Here is a 23328-nt window from a genome sequence, read left to right as displayed (position 1 = left end):
TATAATTACTGATAAACATAATCAAATATCTACAGAAAATGTGAGTAACCTGCTTATGGTGCACTACAATATCACTGAGAGTTTAAAATCATTTCCATAACATCTGATTTTTGTTGTCATAAATCTTCAACTCCTGAATTGTTTGTTTCAGCACACTTTAAGCAAGAATGTTTTCACATACTTCATGTGTCTTCTTAGTGTGCTGTTTGTGTTGCTACATTACTTTAGTTTTTAATTTCATGTGTTCCTTCATTACTTGAGTTTTTAATTTTAACAAAGATACTTGTGTTTAATACATAATTTGATGTCGTGTAGATATTTTTGCAGATACCTAACAGCAATCGTTGCTGAACTTTTTCTACCTATGACTTCCATTCATAAAAATCTGATGTGCATGAACCCCCATCTAATAAACTGTAACAAGTAAGTAATTGAATGTCAATCAAATGGTTCAACAGTGCTAATTCATTTACATAGTTAACATTTTTGTGGCATTAAATCAAAAGGGCTGATGAAGGCTTTTCCACGAAGGGTAGGTCTAGCATGGACAAGTTTTCATTATGGAATTAACTTGCTCAGTCCTTTCTTGGAATTCTGTGAGAAAGATCTGCCTACTTTGCACACCACAAAACTTTGAAGTCAGGAACCACCAAAAGACGCTTCCAAATTACTTCTGACAAGAAATTTGTTCCTGTATACACTTTTTACAGAAGTGTAAGAAGAAAAAGCCTTTTTTACAAATAAGTGGATTAGACAAGTAATAAAGTTGCCATCGCTTTCATCAATAGCATTGGGAACTCTGTCTTTAACCTTAACAAAAAAAAAACTTATCAGTATAAAGATTTATAATGTTTCTGTAACTTAAAAGTCACTGCAATTTCCAGAAGCTGCTCATTTTAATTCATGCTTAATGAGGATTTCAAAATTATTCTTGCTTCCAGTAGACTGGGAATACTAGACACAGCAGGTAAATAGTGTTTCAAAGTTTTCCCAAGCCTCTTTAAATGACCTTTAATTATGTTCTTGATATATTTGTCTAAGGAAAAGTGAATTTCTACTGTGAAATCATAACGCGTGCCAAAGCACACAGTTTGGCTGGAATTTAAACAATTTTCCGGATTGTAAGGTTTTTTAATTAACAATTCAATGTAGCCTTGCACAATACATAGGTTAGTGTTTGTTCTCTGAAGTAATAAATTTAGGTTGTTGATTTTTCAGAAAAGTCTGCTAAATAAGCCACAGAATGAAGCCAGACTTTGCATTGAAAAAGCTGTAGCTGAAGATAAAAAGATACACTTAATACAATATGAGAACAGAATGAGATTTTCACTGTGCAGTGGAGTGTGCACTGATATGAAATTTCCTTGCAGATTAAAACTGTGTGCCGGACCGAGACTTCAACTTGGGACTTTTGCCTTTTGCGGGCAAGTGCTCTACCAACTGAGCTACCCAAGCACGACTCACATCCCGTCCTCACAGCTTTACTTCTGCCACTACCTCGTCTCCTGCCTTCCAAACTTTACAGAAGCTCTCCTGCGAACCTTGCAGAACTAGCACTCCTGAAAGAAAGGATATTGTGGACACATGGCTTAGCCACAGCCTGGGGGATGTTTCCAGAATGAGATTTTCACTCTGCAGTGGAGTGTGCACTGATATGAAACTTCCTGGCAGATTAAAACTGTGTGCCGGACCGAGACTTGAACTTGGGACTTTTGCCTTTTGCGGGCAAGTGCTCTACCAACTGAGCTACCCAAGCACGACTCACGTCCTGTCCTCACAGCTTTACTTCTGCCAGTACCTCGTCCCCTACCTTCCAAACTTTACAGAAGCTCTCCTGCGAACCTTGCAGAACTAGCACTCCTGAAAGAAAGGATATTGTGGAGACATGGCTTAGCCACAGCCTGGGGGATGTTTCCAGAATGAGATTTTCACTCTGCAGTGCAGTGTGCACTGATATGAAACTTCCTGGCAGATTAAAACTGTGTCGTACCGAGACTCGAATTCGGGACCTTTGCCTTTCGTGGGCAAGCGTTCTACCAACTGAGCTGTGAGGATGGGGCATGAGTTGTGCTTCAGTAGCTCAGTTGGTAGAGCACTTGCCTGCGAAATGCAAAGGTCCCGAGTTCAAGTCTAGGTCCGGCACACAGTTTTAATTTGCAAGGAAGTTCCATATCAGCGCACACTCCGCTGCAGAGTGAAAATCTCATTCTGGAAACATCCCCCAGGCTGCGGCTAAGCCATGTCTCCGCAATATCCTTTCTTTCAGGAGTGCTAGTTCTCCAAGATTCGCAGGCGAGCTTCTGTAAAGTTTGGAAGGTAGGAGATGAGGTACTGGCAGAAGTAAAGCTGTGAGGATGGGGCATGAGTTGTGCTTGGGTAGCTCAATTGGTAGAGCACTTGCCCGCGAAAGGCAAAGGTCCCAAGTTCGAGTCTCGGTCTGGCACACAGTTTTAATCTCCCAGGAAGTTTCATATCAGCGCACACTCCGCTGCAGAGTGAAAATCTCATTCTGGAAACATCCCCCCAGGCTGTGGCTAAGTCATGTCTCTGCAATATCCTTTCTTTCAGGAGTGCTAGTTCTGCAAGGTTCGCAGGAGAGCTTCTGTAAAGTTTGGGAGGTAGGAGACGAGGTACTGGCAGAAGTAAAGCTGTGAGGATGTGGCGTGAGTTGTGCTTGGGTAGCTCAGTTGGCAGAGCTCTTGCCTGCAAAAGGCAAAGATCCCGAGTTCGAGTCTCGGTCCGGCACACAGTTTTAATCTGCCAGGATGTTTCAATATGAGAACAGTTTTGCTACAATATGACCACCTAATTCCCATGAGTGTCAAATAAAACTTATAAATACTTGTCATTTCATAACACAGTATTGCAAAAATTTGATAATTTGTAGGATGACTTTCAATAAAATTAACTATTTTTTCCGAAGTATGTAACAATATGTTGATTTAGCAACTATATGCAACAGAGAAGCTTCAAGGAATCATCTTGCAACTGATGTTACAGCCATCAGTTAATTTAGTATAAGACCAGAGGTTAAATACTGTATCGGTAAATATAGAGTAAAGTACAAAGATGCTTGCAAATGGACCACAGAGAGTTTGGTTTGTGTCCACCTAGTGGGCACCTGGATTAGACAAGCAGCCAAAACAAACAGCCCTCGAGTGGACTCTGGCTGCGGCATGGCACTGCACAGTCTGGCAAACCTTGGTGCCGCTCTACAGCTAACTCAGCAGCATTAGTTGAGGTTCACCTGCTAGTCATGGCTGTTGTCCCAGGCAGGCCACATATGCCCACTGCAGGCCTCTGAACAGAATATTATCTCCAAATTATAGTAGTGATCATGTTTGTAAAGAAAGTTGAAAAATTGTTGCATTTAGCCTCCAGATGAAGCCCTAAAAAGCTTACTGTTTATGCTTTAACTTTGGTCCAGCAGATATTTTCCATGTATTTAAATATTTCTGTGTGTACTACATTGATAACCTCTTCACGATTAGGTGTAGAAATTACTATGTTTTGAGGTACAAGCGACAGGGCCACATACAACTGGATATGTAAAACACTGCATATTTAGGTCAATTCCAGCAATGTTCAGTGTCTAGCCCTGTGCATTGTTAATTGTGATACCAAAGGTGAATCTCATGAGTTACCGGAAAGGTAAGTCTGTAGGTTATCATTGGTATTTACGGTATCAAAACAGTTGTTTCAGTTGCACCACTAGTTAATATTGTGCACTGGATCAAAAACATTTTGAGATTGGTTATTCAGAATCTTGTTCCATTGTACCTACTTTCAGCATTAATTTATGTGGTGGAGTTCCATGCAGCATCAATGAATTTCAAAATTCAGTATGGTAATGTACTGCTTCCTCTCTAGGACTGTGTCAAAAGAGTAATAAATTTGTGACGGGACATCATACTTGAACATAATCAAGTCATTTACTTTACTGCCTTGTTCATTCATAGACAACTGTATAAACCTTTACTGAAACCAATCGAGTGTCTCAGTTGGCATGGTATGTGTATCTGGGTATAGTTTTTCAGTTAATTCCAACACACTTGGTAAAAAAAAAAAAAACATTATTAAAATTTATTTCACCATTTCCTATTTTCAGCATGTTACTCACAAAATGAATGAGGGCATGCTGAGAAGTGATGCTTTTGAATTTTGTATGTGGTAACTCTTAAAAGCTTTTTAAATAAAACAAACATTATTAACATTCTACATCTTTATTCTTCATGTCTACATATTTGCAGCCACTGCTGCAAGAGGGGTCCAAATTGTAGTGCGTAACATGGAGGTGTGTAACCTAACAATGTCGGTGCATGAGAAACAGTGTGCTGTAATCAAGTTTCAAATACACAGAGTTCATCCACACATGGAACAGCCTCTCCTTCAGCATGACAGCACCAGACCACACACAAACACTGCGACATCTGCAAAAATCCGACACCTTTGGTTCACCATCATCAATCATCCTCCATACAGTCCTGACTTAACCCCATCTGACATTCATCTGTTTCCAAAACTTGAAGGACACCTTTGAGGACTTCACTTTGATAGAGATGAAATAGTACAAGCAGAAGTGAGGTTGTGGCTCTGTCAAAAAGTCAAACATTCTACAGTGACAGTATCCACAAACTGGTCTCTCATTGGGACAAATGTGTGTCGCCAGGGTGGTAATACTGACAAACAAAATATAGCATGAAGAATAAAGATGTAGAATGTTAATAATGTGCCTTATTCTGCGGTGATTACACTGTCAATTTGGTCAAATCCAATTTTATGGGTTAGCCACTGAAGCAGATTATTTCTGGCAATTTAAAAAGTTTTAGGAGTTTTCACATAATAAGCTCTGAGGCACTGCTTTTCAGCACACCCTCATATATTATCTTAGGTGAAAGAGAGAGTTCACATAATATTAGTTTTAAGCTCCAATTTTTGTTATTTGTCGCCATAGGTAAGATCTTTTCAAAGATGCCTTGACTCAGTCTGCTCATCCCTTCTGCAATTACTGGTAATATTTGATGAAAGTCTCCAGGAAACAAACAGTTCAACAGTCATTTTATGGGACATTGAAACAATAAATGTGCACTCCTGCACCAATTTACCAGTATTACTTTGCTTAGAAACATTATAGATTCTGTACATGTAGCCACCATGAAATTTCATGAATGTGGAATTAACAGGTCGCCTGCCTTCTAAAAGTGTGGCAGCAATGCCATACAATGCCACAGTGGGGATAATTTTTCCACCAGATCTGCCTTTCACAAGTATTAGATTAATTAGAAATGTCTTTCCAGTGCCTTGAATGGTCTGTGGAAGCTGGGAATGATCACAGTTTATTTCAAATAAATATTTCATATTGATTGATTTACTTATATTTGAATTTTTGGTAAAGGAAGTCCAAAATGTTTTACAAATTTCACCAAAAGAGATTCAACCTCTTTATTCAGTTCAACTAAAGCTTCATCAAACACATTTTGATTGTAATCTGTATCACTTGATCACAGTTCTTGTCATTTATAGTATAGTATGTCTGCTGCCATTACTTTGCAGTGATTTTGCCAAAGAAATATCGGGATACTGTGATAACAGATAAATGTGAATGATTTTGCTGTACTGCATATCACAGCTTTGGATAGCTTATTTTGTTAGTGAGAATCATCATCTAGTAGACCCATGGATTTGTACATTCCTTGGAAGCATCGTAAGTCACACAGTGCACAGCGTGTAGACATGCAAATGAAGTAGGACCTTTAACAATGTTGAGTAACATTACTGAGTGAAAGCTTTCACTGTTGTTGGGGTTAAGAATGTACTCTTGTGAACAGCATACTTTTTCTTATGTTCATGTGACCATCAACCAATGTTATCCGTTTCCATCGATGGAATTTTTAGTAACTTGATTCCATGTGTAATAACCTGGGATTTGATCAGAGGTCAGAGTTTTTGCTAAGTCATCATCTATGTACAATTTGAAAAATGCACTTAACACAGTGTGACGGGGATCATTCACATCGTTCAGATTGTTTTCTGTGAAGTACACTCTCGGGCATTTTCAAATGAACAGCAAGGCAGGTAATAGATGGCACCTGTTCATGTACATTGAAGGATAAAACCCTCTTTAACTACAAATGTAGCAGCCTGACTGGAATTGCTCCACTTCAGTGGATGACTGGACGATAAGTATAGCTCCATCATTGTCTTTATTAATATATTTGTGACATATTTTACCAATTTCACAGAATGATAAAGTTCCATATGTGCGTGGCAAATGTTTTGAGTAACAGTTCACTATAGAGTATTACCCATCTATGGTTCTATCCTTCTACTGTCTATCTCATAGTTCTGGACAGTAGCTTCTAGTCCAACTCCCTTGGGAGTTAATCATCTGTATTTTGGGTATCCGTCATCACCAGTTTATGTACGACTATTAAAACACTTTTTGAAATTCTTTCGAGCTGTTTCCTTCATTCAGGCCTGGTGAGTTTGGATATAAAGCCCCACATGGACCATGAACCATGTGTGTTATCAGAGTCATTAAGTACTGAGTATTCATCTTTATTTGGTATCTCTGCTGTGATTACACTGTCAATTAGGTCTGATCCGATTTTATTGGTCTGCCATGGAAGCAGATTATGCGCAGCAATCGACATTTTTGCCATTCAATGACGTACACATGACATCGTGGAGGACCAAATATATGCAATTTATTTATGGGAAACAGAGGGTTTTGCTATTTTAAACAAAATATTAGATTAACAATGTCATGCCTATGTTGGGGTGTTGCATTAGGATGGGTGTTATCTTTAATCTCTTGTCAGTTCGAAATACACGTCATCCTGATGGAAAGGTCTGATTTTCCACGATTTTTTACGTATGTTATCATGCATGCCTTGTGTATTTTCGTGCAGATACATCGCTCCTCCAGTAAAAGTTGATGACAGTATTACCAACTGTGCAATATTATTGTTATATTTATTTGAGTGCAAAGCATCCTGCAAGTCAACATAATTTTTAGCGTGCAACTGCATTTGACTGAATCGAATAAACGACAAACAGTCCAATACAGTTTTAGCACATTTGTCAACTATATATTAAGTAACATGTCATATCTAAGCACAACACTAAAGTTTTCTGCCACTCTATTATACTATGGCAATAATACTTCATGCAGGAAAGTTTTTTCTCTGGTGAAATACTACTAACACAACCAACTTGAGCAAGATCAATTAAATATCCATACTCACCTCACCACAACATCAAGGCATATCGGACGCTGCCTTAGGATAGATTTAACTCTGAAATTTCTTGAAGATTCTCGCTGCAACTTCACAGCACGATATCCCTTTTGTTCAATTGTTTCCCAGCCATCACAACTGCTACTTCATTCACAGATTGAGCATTATAACAACCACAGAGTGCACCAGCAGGCACCCTGTTGGTGTGAATGACTACAATGTAGTCTGGGACATTAGGACGACCACTTTCCATGGCAGTCTTGAAAGACTGTATGTATATATTGTCTGACTGCAAAATATCTTCTAGTGATCTCACTAACGTGCTGCCAAGCAGTTCTCTTCAAATTTTATTACTTCTTGTAGCTACCTGTGTCTCAGGATTGGTAATGAAGTAGATACGAATTATAGTCATCAGCATGATATGAAAGAAGGCGGCCTGCCAGCTGGTAAACCTAACCCCACACTTTAAATGTAGGTCTGAATCCACATTCAATCAGTTGCTAACTTTTGAGTGAGGTCATTTGAAATGCATTATTGGAACGATTAATATTCTATTTGAAGTCTCTATATTTTGAGTGACTTGTAGTAAGAAGGTTCTGGTGGTGCGATAATTTCATCTGGTATAACTTTACCACTGGAACAGCACATGCCTTTGCTCCCATCTTTCTATCTCAATGCAGGACAGTACTGACAAACATGAGGCTGATTACTTTTAGAAACAGCTGGATCATTTTTATAATCGAATGTTGAATAGTAATTCACTGTAAAATATTCTTTATTCAACCATGTATTAACGTTTTATATTCTACCCTTAGTTTGTCAAATGTTTCTGTGGCAGATACAAACTTTAACAGCCTTTGTCTTTCTATCTGAGCATTATCTGTATCATAGTATCAAGGTAAATGAACACTACATTCCATCTACAACCCTTGTTATCTCTGGCTACTATGGCTGTCAGAAAGCCACCCATTTTGCTCATCAAAGGTTTCACTTCTCCTCTGAGAAGAGTTACACCCTGTGACATTTGATAAACACATTTCTCTTCATTCACGACTTTCATTACTGTATGTTACCCACATTCTTTTAGCATTAAACATATTGAGTCCTATATCTGGAATTGTCAAAGCACGATTTAAAAAAATAAACAAATAAAAATAAAAATGTTCAAAACTGAGATGCACCTGAGCAAAACTTTAAATATAAGTACACACTATGTTGACAACACGCTCAAAACCCCACTTGTTACTGTCACATGTCAGCACTATGTGGGCTCCTACCACATTGTGGCAGCAATGTGGGAAACGAAGCTGCCCAACTGCAGCACCACACTGGTGCAAGCTACAGCATACAGCAGATTTTGTAAATAACCTGCAATGTCTGATGTGGTTGTTGAGTGGCCTTACAACTATCAGCATTATGTGGTAACAGTATTGTTTTCGCACCACTGGGGACTTAATTAATCACTGTTCAGTCAATTTGCACAAAAGATTTATAAATTATATACACAAACCTTCCTTGATAATCCATCTATTAATAAAACTGTATCAAAATCCCTACAGTAGTTCCTGAGATTAGCCAAAACAGACAGACAGAAATGAGCAGAGGATTTCAATTTATATATGTTAAGATGCAATACACAGACATAAAATAATTGCTACAGTAATGTTTCTTCCGGAATGTGTAATAAATGGAAAATCAAAACACATTTTCATTTGCAAATTAATACATAACTTTTCACAAACATGCAAGTTTAAAAATAGTTGCAATAGAACACTTTGTACAACTATCATGTGAAAAATGAAAAATCCAAATTTGAAAACCACGTGGCTATTCAAATAAGATTTGTACCACTGTCAATGTGGCAGTGGTACAATTGTTGTGAAACAGAGGTGTTGGTAAATATTTAATTATTGTGCATGCAGGCAATTACATTGTTTTCATTCTGCGTTCATTACTGAGGAATAATCCAAAAAGCAAAACAAAAGGATATTTATTCGCATATCAAGAGCAGAAACTTAAAAAAAAAATGCTCATAACCGGCTATCCATTTTTCTACCAAGAATTTAACTTGGCAGTACACACAACATTACAACATGTACATGTCGAATTGCAGACAGGCACAATGAAAAGACACTTGCATATTAGCTTTTGGCCAAAGCCCTTGTCAGAAAAGGAAATGCACACACACATTCATTCACACAAGCAAGCACACCTCAGGAACATGAGGGCGCCACCTCAGCAGCTGGGATCGAAATTCTGCTGCAGACGGTGGTCATGTGTGCATGAGGTGTGCTTGCTTGTATTTCCACTGACCTCTGTATCAAATCAAACACTGATGTGACACACCACCATCCCACCCCTATGTTTTGAAAAAATTCTCAAAGCTGAGACATTTTGTCAGCTTGCTTATGCAGTAAAAACTTGTAGTCTTCAGAACATGGGTTGTGTTAAGAGGCCTACACTGATTTCAAAATTCTTGTTAGTCCTAGACTTGTTTTGCAATGGGCAAGAAGACACTTTCTTAACTGATTCCTCACGAAATTACACTGCAAAGGAGCTATTATGAAATGTAATACTTTTCCATTTCTCAGGAATGCTTTGTTCAGTGGTCTAGCCCTACCTGCTCTCTTGTTATTGGTGCTTGTTCATAACAATTATGCCAGAAATCGGCATTCTTGAATAAGCCTAATACAACTGATGTAGCGTGTGCACCTACAGTTCCCCAATAGCATGTTTTTCTTCAACTAGTATGCCACTCATAACCCAGTTGATTTTTTTTTTCTAATATATGTTTGTAACACCTTTGTAATCTACTCAGTTAATCCACAATCACCACTCTATGAAACGTAAATTCAACAGCACAAGAAATGGTCAGAGCTGAAATATGAACAACTTGCCTTGTTACACAAGAGCCAATCATATTAGAGTGTGTAGAATAAGAGCGCATAAAAGTAGGGAAACATTTAATAAATAGTATAATTTTCACCTTCTTGACATTCACCACAAGGGAAGACCCTCTAAAGCACACAACAAAACTGCCCTGCAACATTCACATGATTACAGACCTAGAAGAGGTAGCTGACGTTACGACACAGAGTCAACAGTGAAACAGCAGCAGTCTTGGTTTGTCATAACTCAGTCAGTAAGATGCCAACACTACAGTTCTTGAAGCATGGTGCTATGTAGAAGTACAGAGTTGTCTGCACACTAAACAATATGAAAAAACTAGCCTTTTCTAAGGTTTTCAAATTATGATACTGTTTGACTTGCCCTTACAGAATAACCACACACATGAAGAAAATAAAAATAGAGTGTTTTGTATCTGCACAGGCATGACAATGCTGCTACTCTACACCATCGGCATGCGTACTTCACGGGCTGACAGTGGCTCAATGACGACCAGGCAACAGAACCCAGTAACTCTGAAAGTCAGTCTACAGGGAGCAGAATGTCCAAACCAATGTGAAGATACGCATGGCAATCATGTTAGCATACAACTGGTGTGGGTGTATAATGACTAAGCACATGACAACAGCACTCAGTGCAAAGTGCAAGGCGAGGTCCGCATTGTTTGAGCTCAGCATCAACATAGTCTGCTCCACTTACCGCTGCCCAGAAGTAAACACTTCCATCAGCAGCTCTGTCCATACTACGCAACACACCCTCCATGGCAGGTCCCCAAACAAATCCGCTGCTCTACCCATGCCACCTCATTTGCCTTCATCACAATATCCACTGGAATACAATGTCTGCCCCCCTGAAAAGGCCACGTATATGGCCGAAAAAGGCCACGTATATGGCCGAAAAAGGCCACGTATATGGCCGAAAAAGGCCACGTATATGGCCGAAAAAGGCCACGTATATGGCCGAAAAAGGCCACGTATATGGCCGAAAAAGGCCACGTATATGGCCGAAAAAGGCCACGTATATGGCCGAAAAAGGCCACGTATATGGCCGAAAAAGGCCACGTATATGGCCGAAAAAGGCCACGTATATGGCCGAAAAAGGCCACGTATATGGCCGAAAAAGGCCACGTATATGGCCGAAAAAGGCCACGTATATGGCCGAAAAAGGCCACGTATATGGCCGAAAAAGGCCACGTATATGGCCGAAAAAGGCCACGTATATGGCCGAAAAAGGCCACGTATATGGCCGAAAAAGGCCACGTATATGGCCGAAAAAGGGCACGTATATGGCCGAAAAAGGGCACGTATATGGCCGAAAAAGGGCACGTATATGGCCGAAAAAGGCCATGTATATGGCTGAAAAAGGCCATAACCTCTGGTGCAGAAGCAGGGCGAGCACTGGAGAACTTGGCAGCTGACTGACCACCAAAGGAGGCAACGTCGACACCTCTGGTTACCCTGGAGAAATTTAAGGACATGGAGACTGTGGCAAAGGCAGATCCCCTGGCAGCAGTGGGGACGAGGTCACCTCCATCGATGATGGGGGCAAAAGAATGACAGGAGGGGGGGGGGATGGGGAGGGGGAGGAGGAGGATGCAGAAGGAGAGGGAGATGGGTCGAAATCCATGGTCTTCACTTCGGCACGCAGGAACCCAATCCTTATTGGGGCCCAAGGCTGCAAGCAACAGGCAGGTGTGTATTGGGTGGCAACAGGAGGCATGTCATTGCAAATGGGAGCCCACCCCTGGAACAATGACATAACAACCCAACCGCTCAGCTGAGTGGAAGGCCTCAGCGGTGATTCCATAGCAGGACATATGCACAACTGACTTGCATGATGTTTCAGCTGCTCCCCATCAACAACCACCACAAAAAACTGCTACATTTGTGGCCCGCCACGACATCCCTGCCGCCAGCTGAAGAACTCGAACAAACAGCAGCCCCGGTAAGAAAACATGGCAGGCTACGTAGCCAAAAAACTCAACAATTTATCATCACGGGAAGAGGAAGATGAGGACTTCCCCATTTGGGTCTTCAATGTGGGCATGAGGTGTTCCATCTCAGGGTTAGAAGCTGGCTGAAATGGAGCAGTAATCAGATGCTGGATATCATTACAGACAGAAAAGTCTTCAAACTCCTGTGACACAGACTGCCTCCCATTATCGGACACAAGGATCCTAGGAGATCTCTCAATAACTGACAATGCACTAACAGTGGCACTTGATGACGTGGATATACAGGAAATTTGACAATGCGCTGACGACCAACAACCACTTGCTACCCAAAAATGGGCCAGCAAAATCGACTTGCACCCCCAAGGACCCACCGGAACTGGTCAAGTAGAGAACAGGCACTGTGGTGCAGCCTGGTTCTGTGCAAGCCCACACCAGATGTTCAATGACACAATCAACTGTCAGCCAGTAGACGCGAAATCACACAAACACCTTCATACAAGTCATACCCCAACGGGACGCTTGCAGCAACTGGAGTGTGCAATGACACAATGCCGCAGGGATGACTAACTCAACAGCATTGCTCCTCTGTGGCAAGCATGTGGCCTCCTGGACAATGTTGAGCCAAGCACATCGAACAAAAAGTGTACGCTATGCTTGATCCACACCTGAAGATGCGTGCTCCAGTCACCCAACTAGACAGCCTAAATGATTTTCTAGAAAAGTGGGTCAGCAGCCACGGTGGTAGCGACTTAGCATGCCATCAATGGAAATTCCAACAGGATTTGCTACAAGGAATCATCAAACAGAAACAGGAGAAGCTCTTGCCAATCTAACACCAAATCGGGCCCCAGCGATAGTGGATCAGTATAGGCGTGGTGACTAATGGAGTGGTAATGAATATCGTAATAAAAGTTACATAGAAAGATGGCCCACCACCGCAATTTGTTGGCAGTCCTATATAGCACATTGGAATGAGGGTCAAATAAAGAAATCAACAGCTCATGGTCAGTGATGATGAGGAACAACATCCCACACAGGAAGGCGTGAAACTTTTTAACTGTGAAAATAATAGCTAGTGCCTCCTTTTCCACCTGTGAATAATTACGCTGCACAGCATAAAGCGTCTTTGATGTGTAGGCAATGGGCCGTTCGGTGCTGTCCAGGTTATGTTGGGACAGGATGGCACCAATGTCATACTGGAATGTGTCACAGGCCAGGGTTAAAGGTTTACCTGGTGTGAAGGAAGCCAGACAGGGAGCCAACCACAAACACTGTTTGAGAGACTGAAATGCCCACTGACAATGTGCAGACCAGACAAACTTAACGCCCTTCTGGCAAAGCTGGTGAAGAGACAGATAGATGCATTCGGCCCAGGGAATGAACTGAGCATAGTATGAAATCTTACCCACAAAAGGCTGAAGCTCCTTTAGGTTCTTGGATGGAGGCAGCAGGTTAACAACGGCTTTGATGTGCTCACCGGTAAGGATGAGACCATCCTTACTAAGCTCACATCCCAAAAAATACAACTTTGGGGAGAAAAACAACACTTTTTCAGCTAGCAACAAAGACCATTCTATAGGAGGCAGTGGAAAAGTAACTGTAGGTTTCGTAAATGCTCCTCCAAAGTAGGGCCTCCTAGATGTCATCAAGGTAATTGACACAACAGAGTATGTCCCGAATTAACTGCTCAAAATACTGTTGGTAATTTCCTAGTGCAACGAAGGTTCCAAAAGGCAAGCAACTGAACCAGTAAAGCACAAAGGGAGTGTTGAGGATCAGGAACTTTAGAGAAACTGCATCCAGCAGCAACTATAGGTAAGCACCACGCAAGTCAATGTGTGAAAAATACTGGCCCCCAATGACTTCACCAAGAACTCCACTTGCCACAGAATGGGATATGAATCCGCAATACACAGCACAATGACTGCCAGTTTAAAATCAACACAGAGGTGCACGGCACCGATGGGCTTCTGAATTGCCCGCAAAGGGCTTGCCCCCTGTTTCGACAAAATAGGTGAAACGATGCCTCGATCCTGCCAATGCTGCAACTCCACCTTTACTGACATGGTGAAGGGAAAGGGGTGGGGCAACAAAATTTAGGTACAGCTGATAGCCTAACAGAAACAGGCACCTCAAAATTTTCTGCCCAGACCATAGTATTCTCAAACAACGAGTAGGCCATACGACCGCAGCAAGGAGTCCAAATTATGAAAGGAACAGGCTGAGACACTAAATGTAATTCATGAATGACCTGGAAGCCGAAAACTGAAAAAACTATTAAGCCCAAAGATATACTGACCACTAATAATGTAAGTTGCTGTTCCACATTCTTGCAATGTCTGAGGGCGGAGAACTGTCCCTGCAAGGGAATGCACAGTTTACTATGAACGTCAGCAAAATATGCTAGGATGACACATGCAGGATGGTGGAGATAGCCACAGAGTCCAGGGAAAACACTGGAGTGTGCGAGGACTGATTCGCAGACCACCGAGTGTCACAAATAGTTGCCAAATGTCCTATCAAATGGCATACCCCACTAGTGGCCTACATGTGCAGGCAGTCTCAGTGAACATTCAACAACTGACAATCGGTACAGTACCACTGGCTCATTCAAGTCAACAGTGCCAACGACCTGGGAATCGTTGTCAGTGAAGATGGGGAGTGCCGCGATGCCACTGCACTGGCATTGTCAATGGCAGTAACACACAATGACTTTATGTGAGGTGAAGCCACCAGGAGTATCCCACAGAGCAGTGGAATCTGTTTACCATGCTCACATAATTGAGCCACATGCCAATTATCAAAAAGAACACCCTTAGCCACCACCATAAACTCATACGATGCTGCAGTTTGGCCAATGTCAACTAAACAAGGGACAATCAAGATCAATGTCCTAGTCTGAACCACGGGATAAGAAGCTAACAAACACATCCCGAATTAGACAGTCTACATAAAAGGTAGCACATTTGGGACACTCGAAATGACATTTGCACGAGATGCTCTGCATATTGGTGATCCAAGCTGGATACTGCTACTCTGGGCACTTGTGGCATTGGTTAAAATGCAATCATGTTGCCACCACATGGGTTTCATGACAGAAATACAGTGTAAGCAGTTGACAAAGCTCGTCAAAGTGAGTTTCCTAGACACAGTAGAGGGCTTCATATTTTGGACGACAACATCATATAAACCCACACTGCTGGACAACAATAAAAAAGCAGCCTTATCAACTACATCAACGATAGGTTTCACCTGCCAGTGCAGCAAGAACCACTGCAGGTTCCCACCTTTCTGTAGGCTCAATGAAACTGGCAAATAGTGGAGAAGAAAACTGTGCAGTGGGTGCCTGGCTACCTGCCGATGACTGCATCTTATCCTGTTGCTGCTACTGCTGCTCTTTCTGTAGGTGCAACTGTTCCTACCATCATGGTGACTCATTAATAACCAGGAAACAGAACCCCATGAGAGGAAATGAACTCACCATACACGTCAATCTATGGGAAGCAGAGCATTTGAACCCACAGAGAGCCATGCACAGAAATAAACTCCGCACGTGGCGGGTGCGGGAGGCCAACGACTAATCACACAACAATACATAGCACAAAGTGCAAGACGAGGTCCGTAGCAGTTGAGCTCACTGTGAGCATGGGTCCATCTGTTTGCTGCTGCCTGCAAGTAAACAGATCCACCAGTGGATCTTCCCATACTATGTGATGCATAAGCCCTCCACGGCAGGGTTCCTAACCACTTTGCTGCTCTACTCACGCCAGCTCATCTGCTTTCATCGTGATATCTGCTGACAGGGATACTAAAGACAAGAAGGGGAAAGCAAGGTACTTGTAAATAATAGTAATGGAGGCAAAAAGTATCAAAACTGAGGTAAGGAAGAGACGTTAAAGTTTAATACCCTGCCTATGAGAGATCACTATATGAGGACGACTACACATAAAAAAGGTATTTTTTTTTTAAGACACCATCCCCGTATTCACATTACATTATAGCCATAAAGCACAACTTCAAATAAATCCAACATCCTGAGAATGACTGATTGGCCATTAAAATCATAAACATCCGCTAAGGTTTCCTGAATCATATTTTCACTCTGCAGCAGAGTGTGTGCTGATATAAAACTTCCTGGCAGATTAAAACTGTGTGCAGGACTGATATTCGAACTCGGGACCTCTGCCTTTTGTGGGCGGGTAGAGCACTTCTCCATGAAAGGCAAAGGTCCCAAGTTCAAGTCTCAGTCCGGCCCACAGTTTTAATCTGCCAGGAAGTTTCGTCCACTAAGGTGCTTTACTACATTACGTCCTTTCCTACATTAGATTTTGCTGTGTGTGTGTGTGTGGGAGGGGGGGGGGGTTGAAAAGTGAAGATTACTGGGTAAAATGTATAACTTGCACCACTAACACTGCTAGTCTTTAACTAACAACAACACACTCATGAATGAGCTACACTTATAACTGTGGAGAACTAAATAGTCAACAAAGTTATGGCAGTTTTCTCAAAATGTAAAATAAACTGTTAGAAATTATTCAATCATTTCTGATACTATAAACATATCAATATATTGTTTGCGTATCCTCAATCATTCTTTTAAGGTACTAGAGAAATGGGTTTTGAGACTATTCTACACAGAAATTAAACAAAAGTAAAATAAATGTCAGCTATTAGCCTAAGTCCACGAGCCACCCGTTAAAAGCAGCAATGCAACCGTCTATAAGAAGCTAAGAATTTTACAAGACACGAGGTGGAGGCCAACCGGCCCAGAATAATGTCCCACTTCCTACACATTCCCTCGCTAACATTAAGTTATGTAATTTCTGCAAGATGCTCAGTCTCTGCTGTACTCAGCTTGTCACAGTTTACAGTAAAGAAACACAGAAATCCCTCAATACTTGTACCTTTGTGAGGACACGAAAAAAGTTCTCGACCTAGAAGTGAAAGTTTGTGTTTTAGGTGAAAAATTCAATTATTTTTCAACACATTTTGACCAATATTTTGCCAGTGAGTTGATTCCATTCCCACAGGTGTATTCTGAAAGGTCTACAAAATACCAATGTATGACTGCAACATCCTCTCCACTGGATTCAAAATGGTTTCCAACAACACATTTCTTTCAAGGTGGAAACCAGCAGAAGTCAATGGGGGCTTCAACTACTGAACAGTGAGGATGTTCCAATGACGCACAATTCAAATTCCTCAGTTTTGTCAAAGCTCATTTGTGAGCAAGTGCACTGTTCTCATGACCAATGGGCAATTTCCTTTTGCTGTGACAAATATTAACCGTGGCCCACAATATCGCACATCACGCCTAAATTGATGTTCCAATATGTCAAAAGGTTTTAGATGTTACTAGATTAAAACATTTGCTGATGTAAGTAATCCAGCAGCTGACTAGAGATATACCAAGAAAAACTTGTGATGGTTAAATGAAATTATAGTGCATTTAAAATTAGTTGCTACTTTTGACATTTGGCTCACCGAAGGTGACATGACGCTGTTGCTCAGTTAACACCAATGGTGAGGCGGCATTCCCTACCACACCGCCAGCAGTTCGGTTGGTAAAGCGCCCCTGTTGCCAAACCACAAATAAACAGTACCACTTGGTGTCACTCATTAAAAGCATCTACATTCATTAGCTCACGTTGTGATGTGATATTTTCTGGCATTGAAGTGTTCTACAGTTGTCAGGTATTCATTTTGGCACTGCATTAATAATAACAGTGCATCATGTCGAACACGAGACTCGCAATATAAGTGGGTATCCAAGAATACGTTCACTGGCTGTGAAGATAATTTTCCATTGCAAAATATTCCTCTGAATTCGACGATGGTAATGGACAATGTGCAATATCACTCGATTGTGATGGACAAAGGTCCAGCAATGCAGTGGAGGAAAGCAGTTATTTTTCTCAGGGTACAAGATATGTTCAGTTGGATAAAGTTGAACCTTGCTTGTATAAGGCGAAGTTAATGGAACTTTTATTACTGTACAAACTAAAAACTCCACACTATCAAGTCATCAAAATGGCTATTGCTAAAGATTGTAGTTTAAACAGGCTTCCCCGCAACACGCTCATTTAAATCAGACCTTTTTTTTGCCTAAACACACCAGAGTTTACAGGTTACAACTCACTAACATTCTAATGCAGTTGAAATTGTTGCAGAATCCTAAAACAGTGTATTATTAAACTAGTAACTGAGGCCAAGACTTGCCAACAGTTATGAGAAAACCCATTCTCAGTATAAAAATAAATGTGCAGGTTCTTCACTTATACTGTTGCAAAATCCACAGCAATTCTCATTTCACAGTCTACTGATGGTCCTTAAAAATTACATTATTTCATTTTAAAAATATGTAGTTGACTGAATATTTCAGTAGGTGTAGAAGTTTCATATATTAATCATATGGCAAAATACCCTTCTCTTTGCGTGCTACCATTTGTCTAAATCTTGTTTCGATATCTCAGACCGTTTATAAGATACGAGGGATTCATGAATATTTCATCCTGGCTTTTTCACTGGTGAGTGCGTTCGTGACAGAGCCCTTTACATACATTCCATTTGTCGACACTGATGATAGATAGCAATATCCTTCGAGGTTTAAAGAACAATCTAAATTTCATATACAGCAACGTATGGCCTAACATACACAAAATGCAATTCCATAGTGACCTTTATTTTTCACTGCAAACTTTAAGAATTTCTCGCAGTGGTTTAGCTAATACCGAAATATTATAACAACTATGACCATTAAAGAAATGATAGGTAATTCATGATGAAACTGATGAATGAAGCTATAAGATGTGTGAGACTCAGTTTATCACAGTATAGTTCCTTTAAAATTGTTAGAGAAAGACTGCAATCGGCCAGCTTGTGCAGCTAACAGGTTACGCGCCAAGCAGACCTGGCATTATCGGGCGCCTGCTGAAGCGTTCAGCACATGCTGGCAACTATGCTTCCCTTCACTCGCTCCATACTGAACTGTCAAAAGTCGCAACTACTTTTAAATGCACTATAAGTCACTAACAGTACTTAATATCTCCCTCCCCCCCCCCCCCCCCCAATAAAAATAAATAAATATCTCAAGGCACCGAGATTCATTACTGTATCTGAGCATACGTACTTTCATATTTTGCTGGACAATTTATTTTCAACAAGTGTTAAGACCAGTAGTATTCTTGTTGAAAAGTTTTACCATGTGCAACTACACTGCAGGGAATAAGGAAAAATGTAAAGTATATTTTTAGTGTGGAGAAAAAAAAAAAAAAAAAAAAAAAAAAAAAAAAAAAAAAAAAAAAAAAAAAACAGTAATCTTCTCACTAATTTGCTGGAAAACTTGCCTATCTAATATTTTTAAAAATTCATATTCACCACAATCTTCCCAGTAGTTTCATTTTCAACCATTCTTCTCAACGTAAACTATAATTTTATCTGGAAACTGGTGACATTATTGTGACAATTTTGATGATGTGAGAATTTGAATACAAATCTTGTATACTTAATATAATTTATGCTAGTTTTATGCAGACACTGTGCACTACAATACCATGGCATTTTGCTGTATGCACATTATTACTGAAACTCTCAAACTATGCGATAGTCCTTCTGAAGAAGGGCACTAAGTGCCCAAAACTGGTAAAGAATTTTTTTATGTAACTGGTTACTTATTATTTCATTATAGATGACTACAGTTGCTGAAGATAGATAAAATACTAATCTTGTATATTTGTTTACTACATGTACTTTTGTATATGCACACACAATACAGCAGTTACAAAAAAAAAAGCAATATCAACAGTTAAGGCACACACATCAAGCAAACATACACAGATCAGTGTGTGCTTGTTAATCATACACTGAAGTGCCAAAGAAACTGGTATTGGAATGCGTATTCAAATACAGAGATATGTAAACAAACAGAATACAGCACAGCAGTCAGCAACACCTATATACGACAACAAGGGACTGGCACAGTTGTTAGATCGGTTACTGCTGCTACAATGGTAGATTATCAAGTTTAAGTGAGTTTGAACATGGTGTTATAGCTGGCGCACAAGTGATGAGACACATCGTCTCTGAGGTAGCTATGAGGAGGGGATTTTCCCATACGACTATTTCACGAGTGTACCGCAAACATCAGGAGTCAGGTAAAACATCAAATCTCTGACATCGCTGCGGCCGGAAAAAGATCCTGCAACAAAGGGACCAACGACGACTGAAGAGAATTATTTAATGTGACAGAAGTGCAACCCTTCCGCAAACTGGTGCACATTTTAATGCTAGGCCATCAACAAGTGTCAGCATGTGAACCATACAACGAAACATTTGTAGCTGAAGGTCCACTCATGTACCTTTGATGACTGCATGACACAAAGCATTACACCTCACGTGGGCCTGTCAACACCGACATTTTACTGTTGATGATTGGAACATGTTGCCTGGTCACAGGAGTCTCGAGCAGATGGACGTGTACAGGTATGGAGACAACCTCATGAATCCATGGACCCTGCATGTCAGCAGGGGACTGTTCAAATTGGTGGAGGCTCTGTAATGATGTGCAGCATTTGCAGTTGGAGTGATATGGGGGCCCCGATATGTCTGGATACGCCTCTGACAGGTGACAAGTACGTAAGCATCCTGTCTGATCACCTGCATCCATACACGTCCATTGTGCATTCCGATGGACTTGAGCAATTCCAGCAGGACAATATAACACCCCACATGTCCAGGATTGCTACGGAGTTTATACACTACTGCCGGACACCAAATTCCCTAGACATGAACATCATTGAGCATATCCGGGATGCCTTGCAATGTGCTGTTCAGAAGAGATCTCCACCCTCTTGTACTCTTATGGATTTGTGGACAGCCCCGCAGGATTCATGGTGACAGTTCCCTCCAGCACTACTTCGGACATTAGTCAATCCATGTCACGTCGTGTTACGGCACTTCTGTGTGCTCGCGGGAGCACTACACGATATTAGGCATGTGTACCAGTTTCTTTGGCTCTTCAGTGTAATAAAGGCTTTTGTGGTATATCTACTGGAATCATGTTATCTGGAATGAATGTTAATGTGACTAAAAGTTGAGCACTTACCTGGCACTCCTGGAATGTCCCTCTGCTGTTGAAACATCAGCATGCCATTAGTGGCTCTGAAGAATGTGCCAGTCATCACAATGCTTTGAAAGAGTTGCATCTTTGAAGGTGATTTCCAAGGCAGTCCTTAAAAAAATTAAATTAAGATTGTGTCAAAAATTTAACTTGACGGTTACAAAGCAAGAAAACTCTAAGAATCTAAGTAGTATAACTGTACAGTACCGTAAGTAGTATGCAGGCCTATATGCACCCTGATCATCATCTTAATTATTAAGCCATACAATTCATGAAAAAGTTGAAACAGTAACAACTTTAATCAAAAAATGAGGAACGGTAATCTTCTAAGCATTTCATATTTCATTTTCAAATTGAGTGCCATGCCCTTCTCCTAACCATCTATGCCACCTCTAATGTACCACTGAAATCAAAGTTATTAAACATTGCTCCGCCTTTCCTTTCCCAACTCAACCATGGTAGGAACGAAATTCCTGTACATGCCAAGTAATTATCAATGAAACACAAAAGAATACAATTGAATCTTTGGGGAGCTCTATATACCAGGTGCGATCAAAAAGTAAAGGGAATTTTTGTAGTTCTTGAAGACACTTTATGTATTCATCAACTTCAACTGTGTCCTCTTCAAAGTAATCCCCCCCCCCCCTCAGATATAACACACTTGTGCCAGCACTTTTTCCAATCTTAAAAGCACTTCTGCAGCTCTTTTTATTATGGTGTTCAGCTCCTTCAGCAATTCTGTTTATCATCTCATCAATGGTGGCAAAACAGTGTCCTTCCATGGTTCTCTTCAGCCTCGGGAATAAAAAGAAGTCACAGGGGGCCATGTCTGGCTAATATGGTGGCTGAAGAAACATAACAGGTTTTTTTTTTGCCACAAAAAATCATGAACAAGCATTGAGGTGTGACTGCAGCATTATCATTATGCAATTTCCACAAGTGGTTTTGCCACAATTCTGGTCATTTTCTTTGGATTTCTTAATACAAATGGTGCGTAACTTTTGGGTAGTATTCCTTATTGACTGTACGACCATATGGCTGGAACTCATGATGCACTATCCAATTGTAGAGGAGAACCTTCACATGTGATCGAGCTTGTCGAATTTTTTTTGGTCTTGGCTTTTCAGGCAGTTTCCACTGGGCCGACTTGGCCCTGGTTTTGACATCATACCCGTATTCCCACATTTCATCACCTATTCTAACCTTCTTTAGAAGTTCTAGATCATTGTCGACTTCACTCGGAAATTCCTGAGTGATGTCTATGCAACAACCTTTTTGGACAAAAATTCAACAATTTCAGAACAAACTTTGCTGCCGAATGTTTCATTCCCAAAAATCCAAAAAAATTGCTTGGCATAAGATAAAGGATATGCCAACATCAACAGCAACCTCTCTCGTGGTGGTTAGGCAAATTTTCAGAACAATTTTCTTTACTTCTTCCACACTGTTGTCACTAATAGATGTGCTTGGGTGTCCCGGGTGGTCATTGTATTCAATGTCTTCTCGACCCTCTTTGAGATATTTATATTACTCATAAACTCCTTTCTTACTGATAGTAGATTCACCAAAGGCCACAGTCAACTTTTCAAATGTGGTGCTGCACTTTACTCCATTATTCAATTATTTTTTGAAAGTAAAAATTTGCCAAGTACTCAAAAAATGTATAATCTTTGCAAGTGTCAACAATAAACCAATTATTTGAAACAGCTGAAAATGCAAACATATATCAAGGAACATGTGTACCAACAAGATAAAAAAAACTTTTGAAAATCAAATGTATAAAAAGCCCTCAATGTTAAAAAATTCCTGTTACTTTTTAATCATACCTGGCATTCATGGTTACCAATATGACATTCTACAAAGAGGGACACGGTGACACAAATACTTGTGTATGTATCTGTATTCATAGTGGAAACATAGCAGTAATTACTTCACATTGGACACAACCTTTTCAATTCCAAGCAGAAAGCTATAAAATAAAAAGATACCTCAATGATCATATGCTTTCATTGACTCCTTCAAAGACCTCTAGCTTGAGTACTTTCTACAGTACAGAAACTAGGTTCATGTTAGGACAGAAGGAAAGGCCAATGCAATGATAATAGACTTGA

The 23328-nt window shown here is 40.5% G+C and overlaps 1 protein-coding gene across 3 annotated transcripts in view; it reads right to left on the bottom strand.

The window, feature by feature from the left end:
* LOC126470391 (uncharacterized) overlaps nt 1-23328 on the bottom strand; it is a 195808-nt gene that overhangs the window by 123561 nt on the left and 48919 nt on the right. For all 3 annotated transcript variants that reach the window (XM_050098232.1, XM_050098233.1, XM_050098235.1), the window contains exon 2: nt 21203-21328. The gene's annotated coding sequence lies outside the window, so the exon portion shown is untranslated. The remainder of the gene's footprint in view (nt 1-21202; nt 21329-23328) is intronic.

Source organism: Schistocerca serialis, chromosome 3 (genome assembly GCF_023864345.2).
Source record: "Schistocerca serialis cubense isolate TAMUIC-IGC-003099 chromosome 3, iqSchSeri2.2, whole genome shotgun sequence".
Taxonomy (NCBI): Eukaryota; Metazoa; Arthropoda; class Insecta; order Orthoptera; family Acrididae; genus Schistocerca; species Schistocerca serialis.
Note: the sequence above shows the minus strand (reverse complement) of the source record. Positions and strands in the feature narration are given on the sequence as shown.